At 42.8% G+C, this 27,891-nt stretch overlaps 1 pseudogene; it reads right to left on the bottom strand.

Annotated features, from left to right (window-relative positions):
- Nucleotides 1-1,042: 1,042 nt before the first annotated feature.
- LOC101420187 (6-phosphogluconate dehydrogenase, decarboxylating pseudogene) lies at nucleotides 1,043-3,325 on the bottom strand (annotated as a pseudogene).
- Nucleotides 3,326-27,891: the final 24,566 nt, after the last annotated feature.

Here is a 27,891-nt window from a genome sequence, read left to right as displayed (position 1 = left end):
CCTCCCCTGTGGGAGGCAGGTGCTCAACTGCTCGAGCCACATCCACTCCCCTTCTACCCCTTTTATTTGAACCTATAATTAGCATTGTATCTATTAAATATATGTCTCAGAGACTTAAATCTGGTTGTTCATCGGCCAGTTGAGCCCTGAATCTCATCTGAGTTGGAGCCAACACCTACTCTCCATTTCATCAGACTCACCTAGGACAAGAGAAGGATGATGATGGACAAAACCTATCCAAAAAAATAGACTGTCTACAATTGTAAGCAAGATAGTTCCATCCCCCTGCCCCATGGATCTAAGCTCCTTCTCAGTTGGAAGGAGAGTGGGCATCACCATCCCCAAATCCTCGAGACTGAGAAATGAACAAACATAAGCAAGGAATGTAACTGTGGATAACAGTAGACATTATTAGTCTAGTAATGGAAGAGCTTGTATCACTGATACAAAGACAGGGGTCTCCAGAGGTTCTGAGGGGAGGGAGAGGGAAGAACAGGTGTAACACGGGGCATTTGGGGGGCCCTGGAATTGTTCTGCATGGCATTGCAACGATGGATACAAGGAGCTATGCATTTTGTCAAAACCTGTGAAATTATGTGGTAAAAAGTGTAAACATCATATAAACCATAGACCATGGTTAGTACAATGCTTCAGTATGTGTCCCTCAATTGTAACAAGTGTACCACACTAAGGAAAGATGTTGTTAATGGGGCAAAGTGTGGGAGGGGGTGGGGTATGTGAGAATCCCCTGTATTTTCTTTTTTTAAAAAAATATAATGTAGCTTTTATTAAGTAGAGGAGAAAAGGAATTGGACTGAATGATACAAAGATTCCGGTTTGGTCAAATGCCGCACAAACCCTTCCCGTGTCTGTGGTGATCAGTGCTGCTGCCTCTGTCGGGGAAAGCCGCCTGCCTCCTTGGCCCACGGGGACAGTGGAGGACCAGGGCCTCGGGGTGGACTCCTGCGGCCACAAGGTCGGCTCCTGGTTCCCGAGAGGCAAGGGCAGAGGGCCTAGCCCACAGAACTGCTTTGCTGGTGAACTACTCGATCTTCAGGGGCCTCTTACAAAACTTTATTTTAAAGGATCGAGCAGAAAGTAGGGCAGAGGGCCGTGCACTCAGTGTCGTGGCCCTGGAATGTCCCGGTTTATGGAGTGGTGGGTGACAGAAAGGCTGGGGTTGGGCGTTGTAGGAAGAGGACGACACGCTGCCACGTGGCCTGTCCAGTTAGTGTGGACAGACCGCCCCGGGCTGGTCAAGAGCTCGTCGGTGTGAGCACGGAAGAAATCCCGCTGGCCTGGTCAGGTTGGCTGGCAGCGTCTCGTCTGTGTCCATCACAGAAGGAACGAGCAGGGGTGAAGTGGGGCGTGGGGGCGCCAGTGCTGGCGGCCACTGCCAGGAGCCCTGGCAGTTTTCAACAGCAGACTTAAAGAAGTCTTCTAGCGGTAGATTCTCAAGTTCTGCGTTCGAGCAGATGCATCTTTTATCTTCCCTAGGAATATACTTGTAATGATGCAGCCTTCTCTCCAGTCAGGGCAAGGCCGCCACAGCGAGGGTCCGGCCAAATGCAGTGGCTGCCCGTCTTAGCAGCACGAAGCCTTGAGCATAAGAGACGATCCTGGAAGCAGAGGGCCTTCCGCCTGTCCTCCAGGAGTGGTTTCTTATCACCTTGAGACTGGATCTCTCGGGTCCCGTCAGCTTTTTGCTCTTATCCTCCCCTCCTTCAGGGATGACGAGCAGCGTGCGAAGGCAGCTCCTCTGATGAGGGTGACAGGAACCCCGGGCTCCAGGGTGGAGAGGGCAGTCCACTTCCCAGCGCCTTTATGCCCAGCACCTGTCCCTGACCTTTGGCAACAGGTGTTTGCCATCCGCGTCTTGGAGCTTCAGAACACTGGCTGTGATTTCAGTCAGGAATGAGTCCAGCTCTGCCCTAGTTCATTCCTCAAGCGCTTCGCCATCTCATCACGCTCCATGCCCAGCACATCCTTCATCAGGTGGGAAGCCTCGCACGTCGGCCGCGCGTCACCGTGCCCGAGCCCACTGGGACCCTCTTCACAAAGTGTCCTTCTCCTCTCCCACCCGGGCACAGCAGGGTTCTCCGGCCCCTGCTTGTGCAGCGATGCCTTGGAGGATGGTCTTGATGTGGGGCCAAGCTTCTTTGTCCCCTCCTGGCCCGACCGAGCCCCTCCCTCTCCACCACTAACTCCTCTCCCCACAAACACGATTCCCTTGGCCGTGAGGTCTGGGGGTCTCTCTGTATCCAGAATTCCCTCCACCGATAAGGAGAGCGCCAGCGTCCAACGATGGAGCAGGGTTTTCAATGAAATCGCCAATGGCTTGACCAGCCTTCACAAGAAGTGTGGCCCTGCGAGACCTCTCCAGCTCGTCCACCATCTCCTCCAAGGAGGGAGCACCCACCACTTTGGTTCCCTTTGCCTCGCTGGCCGAAAAATCATCCACTTGGGAGACTGTCCTGTTCAAAGCACAGACCACAAAGCCATGGTCATTCATGCTCAAAACTCAGTCCTGGCCCATGGCAGCCCCTCCGAGCAGGGCGCTGTCAGCTTGGGCCGTGGGGGCCGCGGGCAGAGAGGAAGCGAAGAGCCCGAGGCCCCGCGGGCTCCCGGCTCGCCGGCCAGGGAGGCTCTCCCCTACATTTTCAATGTAGCATTTATATAATTTAAAGCTTCTTTAAAGATAAAAAAAAAAAAAAAAAAAGAAAGAATGAACTGAAAGAAAAAAAAGGAAGATGTTTAATCCATGAGAAGAAAAGAACAAGTATGGTCTTTGGAGACCTCGGGTTCTGCTTTGAGCTTTGCTCCTTGTTAGAGGTATGGCCTCCTCAAGCCTCCGTTTCGGGGACTAAGTGAGGTGATGTGTGATAATTGCTGGCCCTTAGTAGATTTATTCTGGTCGTTTAACGTGACTCAACCCAGTTGCAACTGGTGCAGGTGTGAGAGCCACGATGCAAATTAGGGGTTTCTACTTTCGCAGCCTGTGCCTTTCCCACCTGTCCCCACTAGAGGGCAGCATTAGAAGTCAGGGGCCAGCGCGACCTCTGCGGCATCCAGCCAGGTGACCTTGGGAGGTGACTTCACCTTTCTGAGCCTCATTGTACTCCTCTGTTGAGTGTTAGATGAACCACGTATTTAAAAAAAGAGTCTAGCATTGTCCCTGGAACACATCAAGTGATAAATATTTCATTTATATTTTTTAAATCATTGGTGGTAACATATATATAACATAGCAGTTCCCAATTTAACCACTTACAAGGACACAATTACGTGATGCTAATTAGTCACTGTATTGTTCTTCTGTCACCATCGTCCATTACCAAAACTAATCCATCAAAATTATTTTGCCGCATCCTCACCAACACTCTTTATTTTCAGGTTTTGTTTTGTTTTTTAAGAATGGCCATTCCGGTGGAAATAAAATGATATATCATTGTGGTTTTGATTTGCATTTCCGTGACGGCTAATGATGTTAGCATGTTTTCATGGGCTTATTGGCTATTTGTATATTCCCTTTGGAAAATTGTCTATTCAGTTCCGTGGCCCATTTTTCAATTGGGTTGTTTGCCTTTTTTGTTGTTAAGTTGTAGGAGTTCTTCATATATTCTGGGTGTGAAACCTTTATCAAGAATGTAGTTTCCAAATATGTTCTCCCATTGCAGAGGTTGTCTTTTCACTTACTTCATAATGGCCTTCAATGCACAAAGGTTTGCAATTTTAAAGAGATTCATTTATCTACTTTTTCATTTGCTATTTAGGCTTTTGGTATAAAGTCTAAGAATCCATCACCTAATACAAAGTCTTGAAGACATTCCCCCATGTTTTCTTCAAGAGTTTCCTTCTATTCCTAGTGTTCTAGGTGTTGTTTTTTTAATTTTTTATCAAGACGTTGGGTTTTGTCAGATGCATTTTCTGCATCAGTTGAGTTGACAATGTGATTTTTTTGCCTTCATTCTTTTAATGAGGTGAACTATATTAACTGATTCTCTTATGTTGCCCACCCTTGCATACCTGAGATAAATCCTGATTTATCCTGCTATGTAGTTCTTTTAAGGTGCTGCTAGGCTCAGTTTGTTAGTATTTTGTCATGGATTTTTGCATCTATGTTTATAAGAGTTTTTGGCCTCTAATTTTCTTTTCTTGTATATCTTTATCTGGCTTTGGAATAAAGGTTATTTTGATCTCATAAACTGAATTAGGGAGTGCCCCATCCTCTTCATTTTTTTGGAATAGTTTGAACAAGATTGGTGTTAATTCTTCTTGGAATGTTTGACAAAATTCCATGGGAACTAATTTAACTTTGTTAAATCTCTAGTAAAGGACACAAAAATGATCTCAATTTTGGAGAAACATCCCCATCTCTTAGATGAGTCGACTTAATGTTGTAAAGATGTCAATTTTCCCCTATTAATCTACATATTCAGTGGGATTCCAACCCCAATACAAGCTATATATGAAAAAATGGTGACTCAAAGACAGATAGGGGTACTTTTCACTTCCAAATATGAAAATATTCTATAAAGTTTTAATAATAAAATGGTATAGTAATGGCACAAATGTAGACAGACCAAAGAATCAGTATAAAAAATTTTAGACAGAGCTGTATGTATATGTGAACTTAGTAAATGATAAAGTTAACAAGACCAGTCAATAATCAGTGGGTGAAATTATGGATTGGGTAGTAGATGAGGTTGGGAAAACTAGCTCATAATATGGGAAAAAAAAAAAAAAAAGATCCTTACAGAAAACAAGAATTCCAGATGGATTAAAAACTGGAAGGTGGAAGGTAAAATTCTTTGTGAAATTCCCCCCAAATAAATCATTAGGCAAAAAATTATACCAAAATGAAAATGCTTCTATTTAACAAAGGAAAACAGGGACAAAATAACAGCAAAGGGAAACCTGGAGAAATATATTTCCAGTGTCTAAAATTGGCAAGAAACTATACATATAAAATATACAAGGAATTCTAGAAATCAACAAAGAAAACATAGGAATCCTAAGAGAGATATGTAAAAGCTATAAGCAGGTGATTTATAGAAGAGGAAACACAAAATGCTGATAAGGATATGAATAAATACTCAAACTAATGGTGACCAGATAAATGTAAATTAAAAGAGTAACTACTAGAAAATAGCTTTTATTCATTAGACTGACAAAAATTAAATAGCTAGATAATGCCAGGCATTTGTGGGTATGGATGACTTAGGAATTACCATGTACCAATAATGAGAGTATAGACTGATACAGCCATTCTAAAGACCAAGAAATTCTGTACCTGGATGTATATTCCAGGAAACTTCTCACATACTTGTGGGAGCTGAGAATTAAAAGCAATCCAGGTATCCATCATTGGAGAACTGGATTAACAAAATGTGTTGGATGTGCACCATGGAGCAGTTAGAAGCAATAGTACAGACATGCATATAACATGGCTAGATCTTAAAAATGTAATGCTGAGAAAAAAGAAACAATGAAAAACAAATAATTTAAAGACACATATTCACCAAAATTGCACATTATTCAAGAATATGTACAAAAGAAAGATGCACATGAAACACGTCAGAATAGTTGTATGGGGGGTTGGGGAAGAGAATAGGACTAGGCAATGGAGAGAAAATACCTGAGTAAGGGGATGGATGGATGAATGTATGTGCGGTTGGATAGATGGGTGAGTGGGTGGGTGGGTGGGTGGATGGATGAATTTCTCAAACAAGAGAAGGACATACAATGATTCCTTATCTGAACAGTGTCATTGCCTCAAACCTCTGCATCTGAAGTGCAAAAAAACAACATGCCCAAATATTTGAAAGAGAACTATAGCAACACTGACAAATTTTCATCAAGAAAGCACTTTCCAGGGCTAGCTCCCTTAAAGCAATTTTCCTTCTTTCACTGAAGGTGTTTATTGAGACTTACTTAGTGCCAAACAGTAGTCTAGGCACCTGGGATACATCCATGAACAAAAAAAGATCCCTGCCCTCAAAAAGCTTACATTCTGGAGGGCAAGAAAGACAATGAGCATGATAAATATGTCGATGACATAATATAACAGATCATTGAGAAGGTGACTTGAAGGAGAAAGCAGAGGAGATATGTAAGACTAGAGTTCCAGGAAGAGGAAAGCACCAGAGAAAAGGTGCTAAGGCAGAAGCATGCTTGGGGGCTGGAGCCAAGTGAAGAAGGAGGAGAGGAGTGGGCAGTGAAGTCAGAGAGGACAGGGAGGTTTGGGCAGCCGATCATGCGAGAACTTGGAGGCAATTGCCAGGACTTTGGCTTTGCTGCTGAAAGAAATGGAGAGTTGTTAAAGGGTTTTGAACATTCTGTCGCTGTGTTGACATCAGACTGTGGGGGAAAATGGTGGAATCGAACCAGCTCAGAGGCCGTTGCAGTTATCCAGGTGAGAGATGGTGCCAGTTTGCACTGCAGTAGTAAGAATGGAGCTGGTGAGAAGAGGTTTGATTCTGAATATTTTTGTTTGTTTATTTTGTTATGTAAATTTTAAATGCATATGTAGATTGCTGTAATTTTCATTTTTATAAAAACTGGAACTTATTACATGCATCTTGCTTTTCTCACTTATCAATAAATTGTGGGAATTCTGCCAAATCACCTAGTCATTTGAAGTTAGATCTTTTCATGGTAGCATGGTAACCCACAGACATATACAAAGTAGACATAATAGTTTAATATAATAAAGCTCCATGGACACATCACCCTGCCTCAACAACCTCCCAAAACACAAATAATTTTGTTTCCTTTAAATGTCCACCCTCCCCACTCCTCCTCTCCACTCCCAACACACAATGAAGCAACCTGGATGTATTTTTAAGGTAGAGATGACAAGATTGATTTCCTGATGGATGGGATAAAACATATGAGAGAGAAAAACAGGAGTCAAGGGAGCTCCACAATTGTCAGCCGGGGCAGCCGAAAGGATCCCACGGTGGTCCACTGAGAGGAAGACTGCAGGGACGGAAGGTTGGGGGAAGTGGAGAGTCTCCTGTTTGCATGGGTTGAGTTTGTGACATATTAGGCAGCTAAGTGGTGATATGTAGTAGGAAGATAGAAGGATCTGGAGTTTGGGAGAGGAAGTGCCTGGGGATATAAATTTGGGAGTCACTGCCGCATCTTCTCCACAGGCCTAGATGACATAACTGGAGATGAATGTAGATAGAAAAAAGAAGACCAATCCCTGTGGCTCCTTATGGTGGCAGAAGAGTGACCCCCAAAGGCACGCGTGCCCTAATCTCAGGGACTGTGATGATGGCACCCGCATCGCAGAAGGGACTTGAAGATCAAGGTTAAGACCTTCCGATGGGGAGATTATTCTGGATTATCAAAGTGGGCCCCGTGTATCGCCCAGGACAACTGACAACAGGATGATGATGGACAACACCCACCCCAAAAATCAGAGTGTCTACAACCATAAGGAAGACTGCTCCGTCCATCTGCCCCGTGGGATCGAAGCCCCCTCTCAACCAGAAACAGAGTGGGCATCACCATCCCAAATCCTCAGGCAAGACTGAGGAATGAACAAACAGAAGGGGGGAATGCCCCTATGGACTAAAGTAGACTTATTATTCTAGCAATGGAAGAACATTTATCATTGATATAAAGGCAATAATCAACAGAGTTTACGAGGGAAGGGAGAGAAAGAATAGGTATACCATGGGCGTTGTAGGGCATTGGAATTGTCCTCATGACATTGCAATGATGGATACAGGCCATTATACATTTTGTCAAAACCTATAGAATTGTGCGGTGCAAAGTGTGAAACTATAAACTACTGACCATGGTCAGTAGCAATGCTTCAATATGTGTTCATCAATTGTAACAAATGTACCACACTAATGAAAGATGTTGTTAATGGGGCAAAGTGTGGGAGGGGGAGTGGGTGGAGCATGTAGGAATCCCCTATATTTTTTATGTAACATTTATGTAATCTACACCTTCTTTAAAAATAAAAAATAAATAAATGAAAATTTAAAAATAAAGGTAGGCCCAGTCTAATTAAATATGTTCCTAAGAGTGGAGAATGTTTCCCGAATACCTTCAGAGAGAGCTAAGGCAGTGGAAGAAGAGTCAAAGAGATGCAACAGGACTGGCTTTGAGGATGGAGGAAGGCGCCATGGCGAAGGAGAGTGGATGTCCTTTCTGAGCTGGAAAAGGCGAAGAAACGAATTCTCCCCTATAGCCTCCAGAAAAGAATACAGGTCTGCCAACATACTGATTTTAGCCCACAGAGATGCATGCCATCCTTCTGACCTGCAGACTTGTAAGATAATAAATTTATGTTCTTAAACCACCACGTTTGTGGTCATTTTTAACAGCAGCAACAGAAAACTCACATACCTTCCTATCTGAAAAAAAAGTGAGCGAGAAGAGGAAACAGCCGAGACGCCTGAGAAGCAACCAGTGAGATGAAAGGAAAACAAAGCGTACGTGGTGTTCTGGAAGCCACAAAGAGGCAGCAGTCGACTGAAGGTCAAACAGAGGGAGGCTGGAGACGTGACGTGGTATTTCGTGATGGCGTGGATAATCCTTTTGAGGAGTTTTCTGCAAAGAGGTGCAAAGAAATGGAATGAGTGTCAAGAGATGTTTTCTGTCTTGTTTAAAATGAGAGAAATAACAGAGAAAGTGAGAAAGTGACGCTGTAGAGGAGAGGGAAGGCTAGCTGGAGCAGCAGGAGAGGACAGGGTTGAGTGTACAACGAGAGGATCGTCTTTTGAAAAGAAAGCGAACGCTGACCGCACAGTAACCGGTGGATGCAGATGACGTGGTGGAGTCTCTGGGCCTTCTCTTTTGTGTTCCCCAATTTTCTTAGTGGGATGGGGGAACAGGGTTTTTGCACAGAGAGTAGGTGGAGAGTAGGTGTAGAATGGTGTGGGGTTAAGTATTCTCTTTAAAGTAGAAAAAGAGAGTGGGAAACTGAAGGAATAGAAGAAAGGTGTGACTGCCAGGCAGAACCCACGACCCACTGACGGGTCGATTATTTCCAAAGAGAAAGAAACGAAGTGGAAAGTGCACCTAAACCTAGAATTGCCAAGTGCAGGCTTTTCCCGACGCTTCCACACCGAAGCCCCAGCCCGCATCTGCCCCACGGGCGGCGCGCACTTGGTCTGGGGCCCGCTTGGCAGCGTCCTGGCCTCCCGTGCTGGGGCCTCTGGGCTCCGTCTTGTTACCTGCCTCCCTGCAGCTAGTCTGATGAACATCCTGTTCTGCTCAGGGCCAGATGAAACGAATTTTTCTCTTTCCAGCTGCACCACACCCTCTAGCGACCTCCCACCGAGAGCTGGTTTCTGGTCTAGACAGGACGCTGCTTTGCTCATTTGCATAGCAGAGCTTCTTGACGTCACCCCGTCCCAAAGAGTGCACAGACCTGCCTCGGCCCCAGATCCGCAGGTGCGCGCCGAGTCTCCTCTCCCAGGCCGCACGTTCCTTGCCTATGGAGAACTTTGTCTAGCAAAAGTCTCACGTACGAGTAACAAGGCACAGCGCATAGAAGCAATAAAATGACCCCTTGGGCTGCTCGTTCACAGGGCTTGAGCAGCCAGGGGAAAATGAACACGGCTAGAAGAGGGAGCACTGGTTTAAAAGGTGAAAGCAAAGGCAAAATTTTCCCAATTTAATTTGGTCGCATTCTGGCTGATAGATGACCTGTGGGAGCTGAAGCTATGAAGAAGGCAAAGGTTCAAAACAGGTCAGTCTCATTGGGAAGAAACTTTCACATGTATGTGAAACAGGCTGTACTTCCCACAGAAGCTTCCGGAGCTTCCTGCTTTGGGTCTCTGCTCCTTCGGGAAGGGACTACCTGCTCCTTCCCATTCACCCATTCCCTCCACCTAGGAATCCCTCCTGCCCGAATCGCTGCCAGCTAAAATCCTTTCCAGTTGTCAGGTTCCTCTTAAAATTGCACCTTCTCTGTCAGAACATCCCTGGTTTCTTCAGCGAGAAGTTTTCTGAAACTTCTTCATGACTTCTTACAGCGCTGGAATTCACCCTTTTTCATTATCACCCTGTTAAGGAGCCTGTCTAGAAAATTTTCCCCAATCTATTCCCCCTCCACTGTGAAATTGTAACACCCCCAAGGAAAGCTTTCCAAGAGAGGGGTGAAGCCATAGCAACAAAAAGTAAGCAACTCAAGCCGCGTGGCTAAAGAGCTGGGTAGCGGAGTTTTCCTCCCTCTACGGGGTTCTGCCCACTGGCTTCCACGTTCTTTGGTTCCTTCTTTGACCAGAGGACCATCCAGCCCTCTATTTGCTGACACAGACTCCGAAATCCTGGCTCAGGACTGGCTTGAAGGTAGACTAGAAGCAGAATACAGAATGTCTCCATTTAGAAATTCATAGTGAAAATCTTAAACTTCACACCAGATGAACTATGGATAGTTTATTAAGATTGTTCACACTACAAAGGTGTTTGCCTTAGAATCTGCCTTTAGATAGTAGTATACTGTTAAGCCATGCAAATAAAATTTGGCTTAAAAAATACACACAAATTTTGGGGACTATACCTACTATAATAAGCATGGGACACTGTGACGGTTAAGTTCATGTGTCAACCTGGCCAGGTGATGGTGTCCACTTGCTTGGTCAAGCAACCCTGGCCTGATTATTACTGTGAGGCACTTCGTGGACTTAAATCATTGGTAAGTTGGTTGCGCCTGTGGCTGCTGACATCTGTAGTCAACTGAGGAGACTGCCTTCAACAAGTGAGTGATGTCTCATCCAATCAGTTGATGGCCTTAAAAGAATGATTTCAGCAGTGAAGAGGGAATTTCCATCTCCCCTTCAGCCAGTTTCTCCTGGGGAATTAATTGGACACCTCATCAGTGTTCCCAGTTTGCAGTATGCCCTACAGAATTTGCATTTGCATAACTGCACAGTCACATAAAATAACTCTTACAAAAATCTCATGATATTTACAAATATCTCCTTCCAGTTATGCTTCCCTAGAGAACCCTGACTAATACATACATGAACATAACATCTATCTGAATACACAAGATTTTAAAAATGTTTTTTAAGCAACATATTTATTTCTTGTTTTTCAAATTATAAAACGATGCATGTTAATTGTAGAAATCTAGAAAATATATATAACCTCCCCCAAATTAAGATCACATAATACCACCAGGCAAAGATTATCATTGTTTATAATAGTCTATATTCTCTCAGTCTTTTTAAGGTGCATATTTGTCTTTTTCCAAAATTGGGATCCAACACATTGTTTTTTAATCTATTAATTTATGCTTTAAAAAACAAGTAAGACCATTTCCTGATACCATAAAGTGAGCATTTACACCATAATTTTTCATGGCTACATGGAATCCTATCCTGTATATGTACCACGGTTTATTTACTTAATCCCTTATTGATGTTTCAGTTTTATTTTCTGTTATTTATAAACTGTTTATTTTAAGGAATTGGCTCGCACAATTGCGAAGGCTGGTGAGTGAAATCCATAGGACAGCTGGCAGGCTGATGTTACAATCTTGAGGCAGATTTTTTTCTTTCTCAAGGAAATGTCAGGTGTAGTTCTTTAGGCCTTTCATATGATTGAATTATAAAGAGTAATATCCTTTACTTAAAGTCAACTGGCTGGCTGTACATGTTAACCACAACTACAAATACCTTCAGAGCAACACCTAGATTAATGTTTGATTACGTCCTTGGGTACTAGCCAGGTTGACACATAAGCCTGACCATCTCAGCAGGAATCTGTGCTCACGCTCGTGATTATTTCCTTACAAATTCCTAAAAGTGAAGCTGCTCCTTCAAAGATTATGAAACATTTGAAGACATGGCATTAGAGCATCCCAAGTGCCATGGGTGAGGGTGATGATTACAGCCCGTTAGAAGCGGGAGTCTATGAGCACTGCACACCAGGAGGCTGTTTAGCTTGTACTTGACTATTGTGTGAAGGCAAGTAAGCCTTAGACAGAAGCTGACCATCGCTCTGAGGATCACACAATCAGGTGCCCAGCAGACAAGGATGATTGAAATAACTTGGTGTTTTCTACTCACTTATGATTTTAAAAAATAAACCTTACAGAGGTGTATTTTACAATCAGTAATATCACCCATTTCTTTTTTTTAATTTCAAAAACTATTGATGTATATCATTCACACATGTGCATACATAAAAACAAGTGTATAGTAAAAGTTGTGAACTTACAAAACAAACATGCATAACATCATACAGGGCTCCCATACATCAACCCACCACAGATACCTTGCATTTTGTGAAACTTTTGTAACAAATTATGAAAGAGCATCATCAAAGTATTGCTACTAACTATAATCTGTATCTTACATTTGGTGTATTTTTCCCACAACCCACCCTATTATTTTTTTTCATAAACCATACAATTTATCTAAAGTGTACAATAAATGACATTTGGTATAATCATTGAGTTTTGCATTCATCACTTCAATCAATATTAGAGCATTTTCATTACTCTAAAAAAAAATAACGAGCCACTATAATACCCATGTTAGTGCTACTAATTACAAATCTTATGATGTGCTTATTTTATTTTATTTTATTTTTTAAAGATACTTAGATTACATAAATGTTACATAAAAAATATAGGGCGCTCCCATATGCTCTGCTCCCCACACCTTCCACATTTTCCCACATTAGCAACATCCATCATTAGTGTGGTACATTCATTGCAATTGATGAACACATTTTGGAGCATTGCCACTAAGCATGGACTAAAGTTTACATTGTAGTTTATACTCTCTCCCACCCAATTTTGTAGGTTAAGGGAAGATATATAATGGCCTATATCTGTTGTTGCAATGTCATTCAGGACAATTCCCAAGTCCTGAAAATGCCCCCATATTATACCTGTTTTCCCTTTCCCTGACCTCAGAACCTCCAGTGGCTACTACCTCCACAGCAGTGATATAATTTCTTCCATTGCTAGAATCACAATCAGTCTATAGCTGAACACCAGTAAGTCTACTTTAGTCCAGAGTTCATTACCCAATCCTGAGGATTCTGAAATGGTGATGTCCACCCTGCCTCTAATTATGAGGGGGCTCCAATCCCATAGGGTTGATGGATGGGGCTCTCTTGCTTGCAGTTGTAGACTCTCTTGGTTCCTTGGTATGGTAGCTGTCCATCATCACCTCCTTGTTAGTTGTCCTGGATGAGATCAGTGAACCGCAGAGTAGGTGTTGCAACTCCGTTAAGATTCAGAGCCCAGCTGGCACACAGACTGCCCAAAGATTTAAGCCTTTTGGATGTACACCCAATGGCTCTAGTACTAATTATAGGTTCAAAGAGAAGGACAGAAGAGCCACATGTAGGGAAACCACAACTGAGTCCAACTCTGTCACAGTGGGGAGCATAAATTCCAAAGTAGGACCCACTGACAAAGCACCAAACTCCTGAGCTATCTGCCCTGACTATAGTGTCTGGATGTCTCCAGAGCCTTCAGGAGCCTTGGTATTTTTGTGTTAACTTCTGGAATGACCTCCTGACTCATGCTGAAGTCTCTTAGCCATATAAAGACATTTGTTTTTGCCTTTTTCCCTTTTTGGTTGTCTTTTTCCAATTCCATTGTTAGTTGGTCCTTGGTAGTAAACCCTTGGTGCCAGGGAGGCTCATCCCTGGGAGTCATGTCTCACACTGGGGGGAAGATAACACATATATATGCTGAGTTCGGCTTAGAGAGAGGACACATTTGAGCAACAAGGAGGCTCCCAAGAGGCAACTCTTAGATACTCTATATTAGTGGGCTAAGTTTCAATTTCAAGAGTAAAGTTTCATAAACAATCATCAGTATCACAGGCCCATCAATGGACCATCTCCTTCACTAGTCGTTGCCCCTGTACTCAGGGGATGCTAGCTGTTCCACTAGAGAATGTGGCAGAGCTCCCCAGAATGGGAATTAGATATTCCTTTGGTTATTGCGTGAATCACCACCCACTAAGACAATGCCTTATGAACATTTGAACATATTTATATGCCTTATATGTATGCCCAGGTGAACTTCCTCCCACCTATCCCCTATCACTGATACCCCACACCAATGATCATCCCCTGACACAGTTGTAACCTTTCTCCAATCCAAAACTTCTTAAAAAATGAAGTAAATGAAATAGCCAAGTACAATTAATAAGAAAATTAAATAATAACAATAGTTTTATAGATAAGAAAATACAAAAATTAAAAATTTTGTGACAATAAAAAATAATGAAAAGATATTAAAAAAAATTTTTTTTGACATTTTGCCTTTCATCATTGTAAGATCTTTTGTCCTATATGTACAGTATCATTTTCTGCCATTGGTTCCCCCAGTGTCTTTTTTCATTTTGTCTTCAAAGAAGTTTTAGGTTACCGAAAAGTCCCATACCAAATATGGAGACTCCCATATACCCAATATTCTCTCCCTTTCCCCCCTTCCCCTATTAATAACATTTTATATGTGGATGGTATGTTTATTACAGCTGATGTACAAATATTGAAATGTAGCTACCAACCATGGTCAACAGTTTACATTATGATTTACATTTTAGATCATACACTTTAATAAATTTTTATGTAATTTAACATGGCCTGTATCCATCATTACAAGAGCATGTAGAGTGCTTCCATCTCCCCCCAAATGCCCCCTGTTCCATCTGTTCTATTCCTCCTTCCTCCACCGTCAGGACCCACAGCCACCACCAGCCTCCACTCCTTGAAGGACGAGATTCCTAGTTACTTGCTACAACACTGAGGGCTGGACACACTGCCCTGTCCTCCCCTATTAGGCACTGCCCATGCTCTTGAGAGACTCCCACCACTCTATCTGAGAACACGGTGGGCCTCCCCAGGATGGGAGGCCACCACCTTGCCACTCATTATGTGGGTCTCCACCCAGGATGAACACGCACACTCCCTAGAAGCCTGCCCAAGGGGTGCCCTGCCTCAGAGGTCCCCCTCCCCATCCAACACCCTAAACCAGTAATTTGTCATATTGCTCGAAGAGCTTTCCCAACATTGTAGTTTCAACCATGCACCCCCAGACCCTAGTGTTCACCTGCTCCCCCCAGTTCCATGGAGTGTTCCTTTCTATGAGGATTTTTGTTTGTTTGTTTTGAGGTACTGGGGCTGGGCATTGAACCCCGGACCTCCTACATGGGAAGCCAGTGCCTGGCACTTAATCACTGAGCCACATCAGCTCCCCTGGTTTTTTTTTCTCAGTCTGTTTGTTTGCTTGTTGTTTGTTTTTTTGTTTTGTTTTGTTTTTTTAAAGATTTATTTTTTATTTATTTCTCTCCCCTTTCCGGCCCCCCGTTGTCTGCTCTCTGTGTCCATTCACTGTGTGTTCTCCTGTATCCGCTTGTGTTCTTGTGAGGTGGCACAGGAATCTGTGTCTCTTTTTGTTGCGTCATCTTGCTGCATCAGCTCTGTGTGTGTGTGTGTGTGTGTGTGTGGAGCCACTCCTGGGCAGGCTGCGCTTTTTCCACACAGGGCAGCTCTCCTTACGGGATGCACTCCTTGCACGTGGGGCTCCCCTATGCGGGGGACGCTCCTGCGTGGCGCGGCACTCCTTGCACGCATCAGCGCTGCGTGTGGGTCAGCTCCACACAGGTCTGGAGGCCCTGGGTTTGAACCCTGGACCTTCCATGTGGTAGGCAGATGCTCTATGAGTTGAGCCAAATCTGCTTCCCTGTTTGTTTTTTGTTTGTTTGTTTTTACAAGGCACCAGGGACAAGCCTGGAACCTCCCATGTGGGAAGTGGGTGCTCAGTCTCTTTGAGCCATATTCATTCCCCCTATGAGTTTATTTATTTACTTATTTTTAAGATTTATTTTATTAATTTATCTCTCCCCATGCCCCTGTTGTTTGCACTTGCTGTGTCTGTTCATCTTCTTTGTTTCTTTAGGAGGCACCAGGAATCAAACCTGGGACCTCTGATGTGGGAGGGAGGCACCTAATCACTTAAGCCATCTCCATTCTCTGCTCTGTTGTGTCTCTCATTATGTTTTTCCTCTTGTGTCTCTTGCTGCATTATCTCGTCATGACAGCTTGCCAAGCCTGCCCATTGCGCCAGCTCACTATCCTGCTTGTGCTCTTCAGGAGGCACCGGAAACCTCTGCTCCCTGCTTTGCTGTGTCTCTTTGTGTTTTTTCCTTCTTGTGTCTCTTGTTGCATAATCTTGTGTGTCAGCTTGCCATGCCTGCCAGTTGCACCAGTTCACTGTCTTCTTTAGGAGGCACTGGGAACTGAACTATGGACCTCCCATGTGGTAGGCAGGAGCCCAATCACTTGAGCCACATCTGCTTCCCCACTATGAGTTTTAACAACCACATCAAGATATTGAACAGTTCTACTATAACAAACAGTTTCCTCCTGCCCTGTCCCAGTGAGCCCCCATCACCACTGCTCTGCTATCCATCACTAAAGATGAGATTTATCTTTGCTAGAGTTTCACAAAGCAGAATCATATAGCATGCATTCTTTTGCATATGACATCTTTACTCAGTTTAATGTTTCTGATTCATAATGTGTAGCAGTAGTTGAGTAGGATTTCATTGTATGGAGACCATTTTTTATCCAAACACCTTTTGAGGGATATTTGAGTTATTTCCAATTTTGGGGTATTATGAATAAAACTGTTCTGGATATTCACATACAAGTCTTTGACTGGATATATTCTTTCATTTCTCTTAGGACAATACTCAGGACTAGAAGTTTGGACCATAGGATATGTATATATTTATCTTCCTAAAGCGCTGACAGTTTTCTAAAGTGGCTGTTTAATTTTACACTCCCAGCAGCAGAATATGAGGGTTTTAGTTGCTTTATATCACCCAACATTTGGTATTGTGAATTTTATTTTAGCCTTTCTAGTGGAACCTCATTGTGATTTTTCTTTTCATTTCCATGGTGATTAATGATGTTGAACATTTCATTATTGCCATTGGCCATTCACAGTATCATTTGTGAAGTGTCAGTTCAAATCTTTTGCCCATTTTTATTGGGCCATTTTCTTCTTATTGAATTGTTAAGGTTCTTGATGTAGGTTCTTTGTTAGCGACATATAGCAAATATCTTACAGCCTGTAGCTTGCCTTTGCATTTTCTTAATTTTTTTATTTTTATTTTTTTAAAGATTTATTTATTTCTCTCCCCTTCCCCCCCACCCCAGTTGTCTGCTCTCTGTGTCCATTCGCTGTGTGTTCTTCTGTGACTGCTTCTATCCTTATCAGCGGTACCAGGAATCTGTGTTTCTTTTTGTTGCATCATCTCGTTGTGTCAGCTCTCCATGTGTGCGGCGCCATTCCTGGGCAGGCTGCACTATCTTTTGCGCTGAGCGGCTCTCCTTACATGGCACACTCCTTGCACGTGGAGCTCCCCTACACAGGGGACACCCCTGCATGGCAGGGCACTCCTTGCACACATCAGCACTGCGCATGGGCCAGCTCCACACGGGTCAAGGAGGCCCGGGGTTTGAACCACGGACCTCCCATGTGGTAGGCGAATTTACAAACCACTGGGCCAAGTCCACTTCCCTCTTTTGCATTTTCTTAGCAGCATTTTTTGAAGAGTAGAAGTTTTAAATTTTGATGAAGTCTATTTACCCCATTTGTCTTTTGAATATTCATGCTCTTTCATGTACTACCAAAGAAATCTTTATCTACGTCAAGTTCACAATGATATTCCCTTATATTTTCTTCTGGACTTTTTATAGCTTTAGCTTTATGTTGATATCTATGATCCATTTTGAGTTAATTTTTACGTATGTTGTGAAATAGGATCATGTTTTACTACATGGATATCCAGTTCCAATAATATTTAAAACTATACTCCCAAAAAAGAAAGAGAAAAAGAAAATAAATAAAAACAGAAAACCCACACACACAAAAAATAAATAAGACGACACTCCCCTCCCATCCCCCCACCACTGAATTACCCTAGCTCCTTTGTCAAAACTCAATTGGCCAAGTACGTGTGCATCCATTTCTGAACTCTCTGTCCTATTCCATTAATGTACTTGACTATCGTCAAGTCCATTCCGTACACTTCAGGTGGCCCCTCCTCTCCTGGTGCTTTATCATCACTAATAAGAGACTGCCCTGCGGGGAACAAGGGAATGCCCTGAGCCATCCAGGACGACCATTCTGGAAGGCTGATGGCGTCCAAGCCACGCCCAGCCCCGTGTGAGCTCCAGGACACTTCAACCCTGCACAGCTACCTGCCATTCTCTGCCCATCCTAATGGAGTTCCAACTTAACATGTCTCAGTGTCCACTGAGGATAGTCACAGCCTTACAGAACTTAACACTTTTTAACTTAACCCCTCAAAGGACTCCTTGGCAGGTTCTGGAGCTCTTTTTCTGCCGAACTCCCTCCATTCCCTAACTCTGCCTACCATTTCCAGGCGGTCTCCTCCACCGAGCAGTCCTGCTTGGGTTCTGCCTCCCTGCTCTGTGGTCCAGCGTGTTTCTCCTTGGCAGAAATCGGAGGAGATCACAGGAAAAGAATTCGCTTCCCTTTTCTCAGGGATCACAATCCTGCACGGTCCACTGTCTGAAAACAGGTGTTTCTGACATTTTTTCCTGTTTTCTAGTTGTCGAAGTAGGAGGGTAACTCCACAGTGGCTGGAAGTGTAAATCCTTCACTAAACATTAAGCACGAAGATCCTCACTTTCACATATCAGAGAAACAAGTTTCTTGAAGGAAAGCAGTGGCAAAGAATTTGTGTCCATTTTTTTAAAAAAGATTTATTTATTTATTTATCTTCCCTACCCCCCCCCACCCCCCACCCCGGTTGTCTGCTCTCTGTGTCTATTTGCTGTGTCTTCTTCTTTGTCTACTTCTGTTGTTGTCAGTGGCACGGGAATCTGAGTCTCTTTTTGTTGCGTCATCTTGCTGTGTCAGCTCTCCGTGCATGCGGCACCATTCCGGGGCAGGCTGCACTTTCTTTTGCACTGGGCGGCTCTCCTTATGGGGTGCACTCCTTGTACGTGGGGCTCCTCTACGTGGGGGACACTCCTGCGTGGCACGGCACTTCTTGTGTGCATCAGCACTGCTCATGGGCCAGCTCCACACGGGTCAAGGAGGCCCGGGGTTTGAACCGCGGACCTCCCATGTGGTAGACGGACGCCCTAACCACTGGGCCAAGTCCGCTTCCCTGTGTCCACTTTTAATCCACCTCATACTCAATTTTCTGAAAGATTTTGTATAAGATTGTTAATATTTCTTCCTTGATTGCTTGATAGAATTCATTTGCAAAAACATTTCATTCTGGAATTTTCTTTGTGGGGAAGATTTTTGAGAAAAAAAATCAGTATTTTAATAAACTTACTAGAAGACTAGAGTGTCTATCTCTTCTTGAATAGTTTCAGGAAGTTTTGTTTTTTAAGGTCTCAGACTAATAGTATAAAGTTGATAATAATAATAATATCTATTATTTTGTTGTCCTAAGGAGTTACCACATTTCCTCTTTAGTCCTTCCTTCCCTCCCTCTCTCCCTTCTTTCCTTCCTCTCCCCTTCCTCCTCCCCACCATTGTACACTTTCTTGTGTCCATTTGCTGTGTGATCTTCTGTGTCCACTTGCATTCTCGGTGGCACCAGGAATCTGTGTCTCTTTTTGTTGCATCATCTTGCTGCTTCAGCTCTGTGTGTGTTTGTGGTGCCACTCTTGGGTGGGCTGCACTTTTTTTCACGTGGGGTGGCTTTCCTTGCGGGGCGCACTCCTTGCGTGTGGGGCTCCCCTACATGGGGGACACTCCTGCATGGCAGGGCACTCCTTGCGCACATCAGCAATAAGCGTGGGCCAGCTCCACACGGGTCAAGGAGGCCCGGGGTTTGAACCCTGGACCTCCTATATGGTAGGCAGATGCTCTATCAGTTGAGCCATATCTGCTTCCCCCCTTTAATTCTTGATATTAGCAATTTGTGCTTTCTCTTTTTGTCTTGGTAAACCTTGCTAGAATTTATCAAATTTTATTAATATTTTCAAATAACTGACCTTTGTTTTCTCTACTATTTGTCTCTTTTCTATTTCAATTATTTTTGCTCCTATCTATTTCTTTCTTTTTATCTACTTTGAGTTTAATTTCTCTTCTTTTTCTAGCTTCTTAGTTGCAAATTTAGGTAATTGTTCTTAAACGTCTGGGCTTTAGGTACATTTGATACATTTCCATTTATTATACAATATTTTCTAAGTTTTCCTGTGATTTCTTCTCTAATCCATGGATTATTTGAAAGTGTGTTCTTTAATGTCCACATATTCAGGGGCTTTTCTACATATTTTATTGTTATTGATTTTTAATTTAATTCCATGTGGCCACAGGTACATTTTGTAATCTTTCAAAATTTTGAAATTGATGGAAACTTATTTTATGGCCCAGTAGATGGTCTCTATTGGTGAATGTCCTATACGTACCTGAAAAGAATGTGGATTCAGCTGTAGTGGAGTGGAGTGCTTTATAAATGTCAATTAAGGCAAGTTAGCTGAGAGTGTTTTTCAAATCTTCTTTATCTTTACTGATTTATGGCCTGGTTGTTCTATAAATGCTGAGAGAGGGTGTTAAAATCTCCAACTAGGATTATGTATTTGTCTTCTTCCCCTTTAATTCTGTTGGTTTTTGCTTCATGATTATATCTGTTATTAGAGACACACATATGAGATTGATGAATTGACACTTTTATAATTAGGAAATATTCTTTATCCCTGCTAATATTTTTTGCCTTGAAACATATTTTTTAATATTAACATAGCCACATCAATTTTTGTATGCTTACTGGTTGTGTAGCATATCTTCTTCATTCTTTTATTTTCAATCTGTGTTTTATATTTAACATATGTCACTTGTAGACATAGTTGGATCTGTTTTTCTCCATTCTGACAATCTCTGGTCTTAGTTGGTATGTTAAATCTATTTAAATCTAATATAACCATTGATATTGTTGGGTTTCAGTCTATCATTTTCACCTTGTTTTTTATTAATTTCTTCTCTTCTGTTTGTTTCTGTGTTGCTCCTTTCTTACCTTCTTCTGGGTTAATCACATATTATTTTTAGTATTTCATTTTAATTCTCCTGGCTTTTTAGCTGTACTTATTTGCTTTGTTTTTAGTAGTTGCTCTAGGTATTACAAGATGCATCCTTTACACTGAGAGGTAATATAATATCAAATGTGAAAATTGAAAATTGTTGAAAATTTTAACAGTAAAATGTTTTTTTCTCCTTATCCTTGTGTAAGTGCTGTCATATATTTTACATTTCCATTATTTTAACCCCATGATATGTTAGAATGACTGCTTGAAGCACTAATTTTAAAGAAACCAGTGGGGGAGGGGAGGAGTCTTTTATATTTACCCAAATATTTACCATTTCCTGTGTTCTTTTTTCCTTCCCATAGATCTGAAATTCATCTAATGTCATTTTCCTTCAGCCAAAAAAACGTTAACTTTTCTCTTCATGTAGTTCTGCTGGTGACAAATTCTCTCATCTTTCATTTATCAGTTACTTCATCCTCATATCCTCATATTTGAAGAATATTTTCATTAATATAGAATTTAGGGTTTGCATTTCTTTTTTTCTCTAAATGCTACTCCACTTCTTTCTAGCCTCCATTTTCACAATGGGAAATCAGCCATCATTTATATAATTGCTCAATGTGTTTCCCCTCTATAGCTGGTTTTAAAATACTTTTGAGTCTTTGGTTTAGAAGTTGTACTTTGATGTGGTTTTCTTTGTATTTATCCTGCTTGGAGTTTGCTTATCTTCTTAGGTTTAGAATTTGATTTTATTTTCTTTAACAAGTTTGAGAATTTTTCAGCTATTTTTAATTTTTAAATATATATATTTTTTTGTTTTCAGCTATTACTTATTCAAAAATTTTTTGCTGCCCTATTCTACCTCATATCTCCTTCTGGGATTGAAATCACACATATATTAGGCTGCTTACTATTGTCCCATAGATCACTGAAACTCTGCTCAACTGTTTTTGTTATTTTTTAAATTTATCATTGCATTTTATGCTCTTGTCTTTTAGATCCTTTAGGAAGTGAAAAGTAGAGTTGCAAACCAAAAATACTGGCATTTATATTTATCCATGCCATTACCCTTACTGGAGAGCTTTATTTTGTGGCTTCTTTGATCTACTGTCTATTGTCCTTTCCTTTCATCCTGCGGATTCTGTTTAGAATCTCTCATGGGCCAGTCTAGGTGTGATGAACTACCTCAGCTTTTCTTTATCTGGGAATGTCTTAATCTTTCTGTCATTTCTGAAAGACAGTTTTGTTGAATATGGAATTCTTCAGTGGCTTTTTTTTTTTTTTTTCACTTTTAGTATTTCACATGCCATCCCACTGCCTTCTTGCCTCCATGGTTTCTGATGAGAAATCATCACTTATTCCTCTTGAGGATCCCTTATATATGACATGTTGCTTCTCTCTTGCGGCTTTCTGAATTCTCTCTTTACCTTTGGCATTTGAAAGTTTCATTATAATATGGCATGGTGTGGTTCTATTTGGGTTTATCCTCTTTGGAGTTTCTTGAGCATCTTGGATGTGTATATTCATGGCTTTTATTAAATTTGGGAAGTTTTCTGTCATGATTTCCTTGAATATTTTCTCTGCCCCTTCCTTTCTTCTTCTTCTTCTGATATTCCCACAATGTATATATTGGTATGCAAGCTATGTTCACTTTTCTTCATTCTTTCTTTTTTCTATTCTGAAGACTGAATTATTTCAATTATATTATAATCAAGTTCTCTGTTTTTTTTCTTCTGCCAACTCCAATCTGCTGTTGAAACCCTCTAGGGAATTTTAAACTTCTGTTACTGAGGTCTTCAGCTCTTGTTCCTTTTCATAATTTCCATCTCTCTGTTGATAGTCTCTTGTGGTCATCTGTCATTTTCATGATTTCCCTTTAGCTCTTTGAGCATACTTATGACCATTCCCCCTCCAGATGGCTCCCTTGTCTGTTCATTGTTTTTAGTTGTTGTTTGCACTCATTGTTTTTTGCTCATTGTCTATTTGTTTTACCTTTAGGAGGCACTGGGAACTGGACCTGGGACCTTCCATGTGGAAGGTAAGCACTCAATTGCTTGAGCTACACCTACTCCCTGCTCATTGTCTGCTTGTTGTTTGGTCATTGCCTTGCTTGTTATCTGCTCATGGTTGTCTCTTTTGTTGTTGTTGTTGATTTTTGTTCATTGTCTGCTCATTGTTTTTCTGTTCAATTTTTTAAATCTTTTTTCTTCTGTTTTTAAGACTGAGGAATTTCTATTGCTCCATCCTTAGGTTTCATTGACCATTTTTGTTCTCACCTCCAGAAGATGTTTTTGTTTTCATCTTTAATGTTCTGTTACATCCAACCAACCAGTGAGTTTTTTTTCATTCCAGATATTGTAATCTTCAGTTCTAGAAATGAACTTCATTATTGTTTATGCTTTCCATTTCCCTTACAAGACTCTCTGTCTATTCACTCTTTATGATCATCTTTTCTTATAAAGTCCTTGAAAGTACTTTTAAATACTGACAGTAAAGTGCTTGTCTGATAATTCCAACACCTATGCCATCTCAAGGTCTGTTTCTATTGGCTACCTTTTTTTTAAACTATAGGTCACATATTCCATTTCTTCACATGTCTAGTGATTTGTTGTTGTTTTGTTTTGTTCCTGGACATTGTGGAAGAGATATTGTAGAAACTCTGTTATCTTCCTCTGAAGAATGTTTAGATTAGTTCTAGCAGGGAATGGAGTTACTGTATGATCAACTTACATTGTAAAAGCTGCATTTTACATTTATTTAGTTCTGTGGTAAGTCCAAGGTGCATATGAAGTCTCCCTAATTCAACAGGACCGAACTCCAAACTCTTTCTCTTCTACAGCAGACAGGAGCTGAAATACGGGCTCAGTTCTTTTAGCCTTTCAGCCACTGTTTTCTCTAGGTTCCTTGGAGTCTCCTTTCATGTGTGCAGTTCAAGGATCAACCAAGGATTTGAGGGGATTTTTATGAAGATTTTGGGGCTCCCTTCTCCTGAGGCTCTCTCCTTTATGTGTTTGCTCCTTCATTTTTCAGACACTCTGATTGCTCTGAGTAACATCCTCTGATACCCCCAACCAATAAGATCAAGACTTTTTCCTTGAATTCTAGTTACCCTAAGGCACACAAACTGAGAGTGCTCTTGAGGGGGAGCGGGAGCAGTATAAATGTGAACCTCACACAATATATTTCTTTTTTTTCCTATTAGTCAAACTGATTTCAGTTTCTCCTTGTTTTTCAGCTATTTTCCCATGCCTTCAAATTATATATGCTATTATACATGTAATTTGTTCAGAGTTTATAATCTCTGGGAGAGTTGGTGTGAGATAAGCCACTCCACCATAGTGGGAAATGGAGCCAATCCTTCTTTTTATAAAAGAAAATATGATTACAAAATTAATGTTGAATAATTGTAGAAAAGTTGTAGGATTCAGAAAAACATAAAGAACAAAAAGAAACAATCCCAATCACCTGGAGACAACCACTGCCAACATTTTGGTAAATATCCTTCTAGTCTTTCTATCTATCTATCCATCCATCCATCCATCTACTATCTATCCATCCATCCATCTATTATCTATCTATCTATCTATCTATCTATCTATCTATCTATCTGTCTGTCATCTCCATCTCCCTTATCTTGTATCACCTCTGCTTTCTTGAATTTCTTCATTCTGTGGTAACCGCTAATGCTATTCACAAATGTTTGGTTCTTTCCTCTCTGAGCACTTGGTAGGATTACACTTCTCTGCCTTGTTGAACTCAGGTTTGGCCATATGACCGGTTTGGGCACCAAGTATGGGTAGAAGCTGCAACGTACAATTTCCCAGTTTCTTTGCCTGTGCTAAGGTTCCACTCAGAGGCTCCTCCATCAGGATGGCTCCTGGATAAGGGGTGATGGACAAGCATGAAATAAATCTTTGTTGCAGTAAGCCAGGGTGTGTTTGTAAATGAAGTTTGATTGGAGCACTGCACATCAGTTATTTACATATTGCCTATGGCTGTTTTTATGTTGCAGTAGCAGAGTTGAGTAGTTGCTACAGAGACCTCATGACCCCCAAGTCTAAAATATTTATGAATTAGCCCTTTATGAAAAAGTTTGCTGATCCCTCTTTGAAGCCACTGAAATTTGAGAGTTGTTATTTCAGCATATAATCTAGGCAATCTTAACCAACACACATTTCAAATTTCCAAATGAGTTTCTGGAACAGGCTGGAAGGAGAAGGCCACAGTAAAGCCAGGTGCAGACCTTCTAGAAGACCAGAGTAGCTAAATCTGTGTTTCTTAACTTTTAAAATTTCATCGTGCTCCTTTTTTTTTTGTTTTTGAGGAGATACCAGGAAATGAATCCAGGACCTCATACATGGAAAGCAGGTGCTCAACCACTGAGCTACAGCTACTCCTTCCATTTTCATATATTAAACCAAAATACTTACATGATCCTTAATGTATAAATTAAAGAAAAAAAAGAAACACAATGAAACATAAAAAGTGCAAAAAAAAAATTATAAGCCATTCGTCCTTTACTGAGAACAAATCAAAGTATGGTGGTTTGTGAAGAAGGCTTAAGCCCCCCTGTGTGGGTGGGGGGTGGATATCGGGATGAGCACTCATTCTCCTTCCTTTTGCTGGGTGGAAAATAGAGCACAAGGTAGGCCTCTTTCAACACCAGCTTATTCTCTGCTTTGTATAAGTGAATCCAGTAAACGCCCTCCAGTCCCTGGAAGGTTAATGGCTCTGTAGGGCTGATAATACGACTGAAGAGAGTGAAAAAAACTGGAGATAGAAGCCACAAGAGTTGTGTCTAGGGCTCCAAGAGAACAGTATTTCTTCCTTCCAGAAATCAAAAAGGAAAGCAACCGTGCCACTGAAACAGCAGGATGAAACAGGAGTAGGAAGAGGTAACCCAGGGTGAGGGTTAGAAGGAGGGAAGGAGCTTTAGCGTCAGGGAGAGGGAAGGCAGGTGCTTCATACCTGAGCCCAGCCACCTGAACAAGGAGAGGCTGTTCTCATGAGGCCCCGTGAGTGCCATCTGTTCCTGCTGGGGACACACGTGGCTTCTGGTGGCCTCTGGGCCCCAGCTCAGCTCCTTTGCTCTCCTTTCTCCTCCCAGACCCCTCTCCTTTTCCCAGATGCCCTACCTTCCCTACCTCCTGGGATTCTTCAGATTGACAACCCACCCCTCATGCCTTTACCTCACTTGTCCATGAAACGAGCACAGGGTCTCTGACCCTTGCTGGCAGGCAAAGACCCCAGGACTGAGAAGCTGCGGCTGGGATTTGTGTTCTACCTCAGCCAGTCACTAACCCTTGGTCTGGTCATTTATTCACTTGGCCTCGTTTTCCTCACCTGTAGAATCAGGAAATGGGCTGTCTGCCTTTGATTCTCAGGAGTTTTCTGTAATCACCACCAGGGAATACGGGCCACCCAAAACAAAGAAATATACCTTCATGAACGTTTCCTCTGGTTAGGGTGAAACAAAAGTGGGGCCAGTCTCCTCTTTACTCCATTTCTTCACAGGAGAGCTCCGATGATACAGGAAACTGTCGTTTCTGGGTCAAAAAGTGGGACTCCTGGACCAACCAGTGAGTTTCAGGTTCTTCCAGAAAGGATATGGGTGGCAGTGTGGGTCTCAGGTACCAATTCACCCAAGACATTCTCATGATCAGTAAATGCACCTGCACAAAGTTTTGGAAAATCAGGATAAGCCCGAAAATTTTGGAACATTTGGTCCTTAAATGTGCTCTTATTCTTGCCTTTTTTTTTTTTTTTTCCTTTTATTTTGATCTTCTTTCTTATTCTAGTCCTTAAACAAAACAACAACAACAAACCCCACCTTACTTAGGGCCAACTAAGTACTTCCAGCCTCCCCCTCCCTGGAAACCCTGGCACCTTGGTCCCACCTGTCCAGGGCCAGATAACAAAGGACTTCAAGTACAGACTCCAGAGTTAGCCAGTTTGAGTCGCCTGCACACCTGGGGCAAGTGCGGCCCTTCCTAAGCCTTAGTTTCCCCGTCTGTGCAATGGGTACCTGTCTCACCCGGAGGTTGGAATTGAATGAGACCAAGCACGCGCGCCCGCGCACTGGGTCTGGGGAATACTTCAGGGTTTAACAAGCCCCAGCAATTGTTACTACACCAAATCTAGGTGGGCCAGGCCCCGGCACCCCGGGAGAGCAGGGCCCGGGTCTGCCAGCTCTCTTCTCCCCACCCCCTTTTTGAGCTGTGCCTTTGGACTGTGCGTGGGGAGCAGGGCAAGAGCGAAGGAGCGGCCAGAGGGATCTGGAACGCAGGCAGTCAGGGCCGCGGGTCTTCCCACCCTGGAATCCCCCCTTTCCACCCTGGCTTGCCGGCAGGGGCAAAGTGAACACACCGGATTCCAGGGGGCTTCCCTTCCGGGGGAGGAACGGGGCGGGGGGCGCGTTCAACCCCAGCTCGAGGGGTGCCCCGGGGAAGGCCTGAAGGAGCCTGGTGAGAAGGTGCCCAGGCCCCAGGGGCCACCGTCGCCCCCACCCGAGCCCTCTTCAGCGTCCTCCTCTCCCTCCCCTGAAGAAAGCTCTCAAGTGGCCTCTTAACTTTTGAGGTTACCTAGTGCTTCCCCCGTCCCCTTCCAGACCCCCAGGCACCCCTGGACCCCTGGACCCCCTGCGGGGGACCCCTTCCCCAGACGAATCCCACCGTCCGGCAGGCCGAGGCAGCTGGCGGCCCCTGTGTCCTTGGCGGGGCCAAGGGGTCGCGGGGCCGACCTGGAAGGCGCTGGGGCCGGAGCCCCCCGAGCTGGGCCGCTGGGCCGGGGGCGCGACGCCGTGTGGCGGGAGCGCGGAGCCGCGGCGGGAGCCGGCGCGGAAGGGCCGGAGCCAAAGCCCCGGTT

Source organism: Dasypus novemcinctus, chromosome 17 (assembly GCF_030445035.2).
Source record: "Dasypus novemcinctus isolate mDasNov1 chromosome 17, mDasNov1.1.hap2, whole genome shotgun sequence".
NCBI classification, from domain to species: Eukaryota; Metazoa; Chordata; class Mammalia; order Cingulata; family Dasypodidae; genus Dasypus; species Dasypus novemcinctus.
Note: the sequence above shows the minus strand (reverse complement) of the source record. Positions and strands in the feature narration are given on the sequence as shown.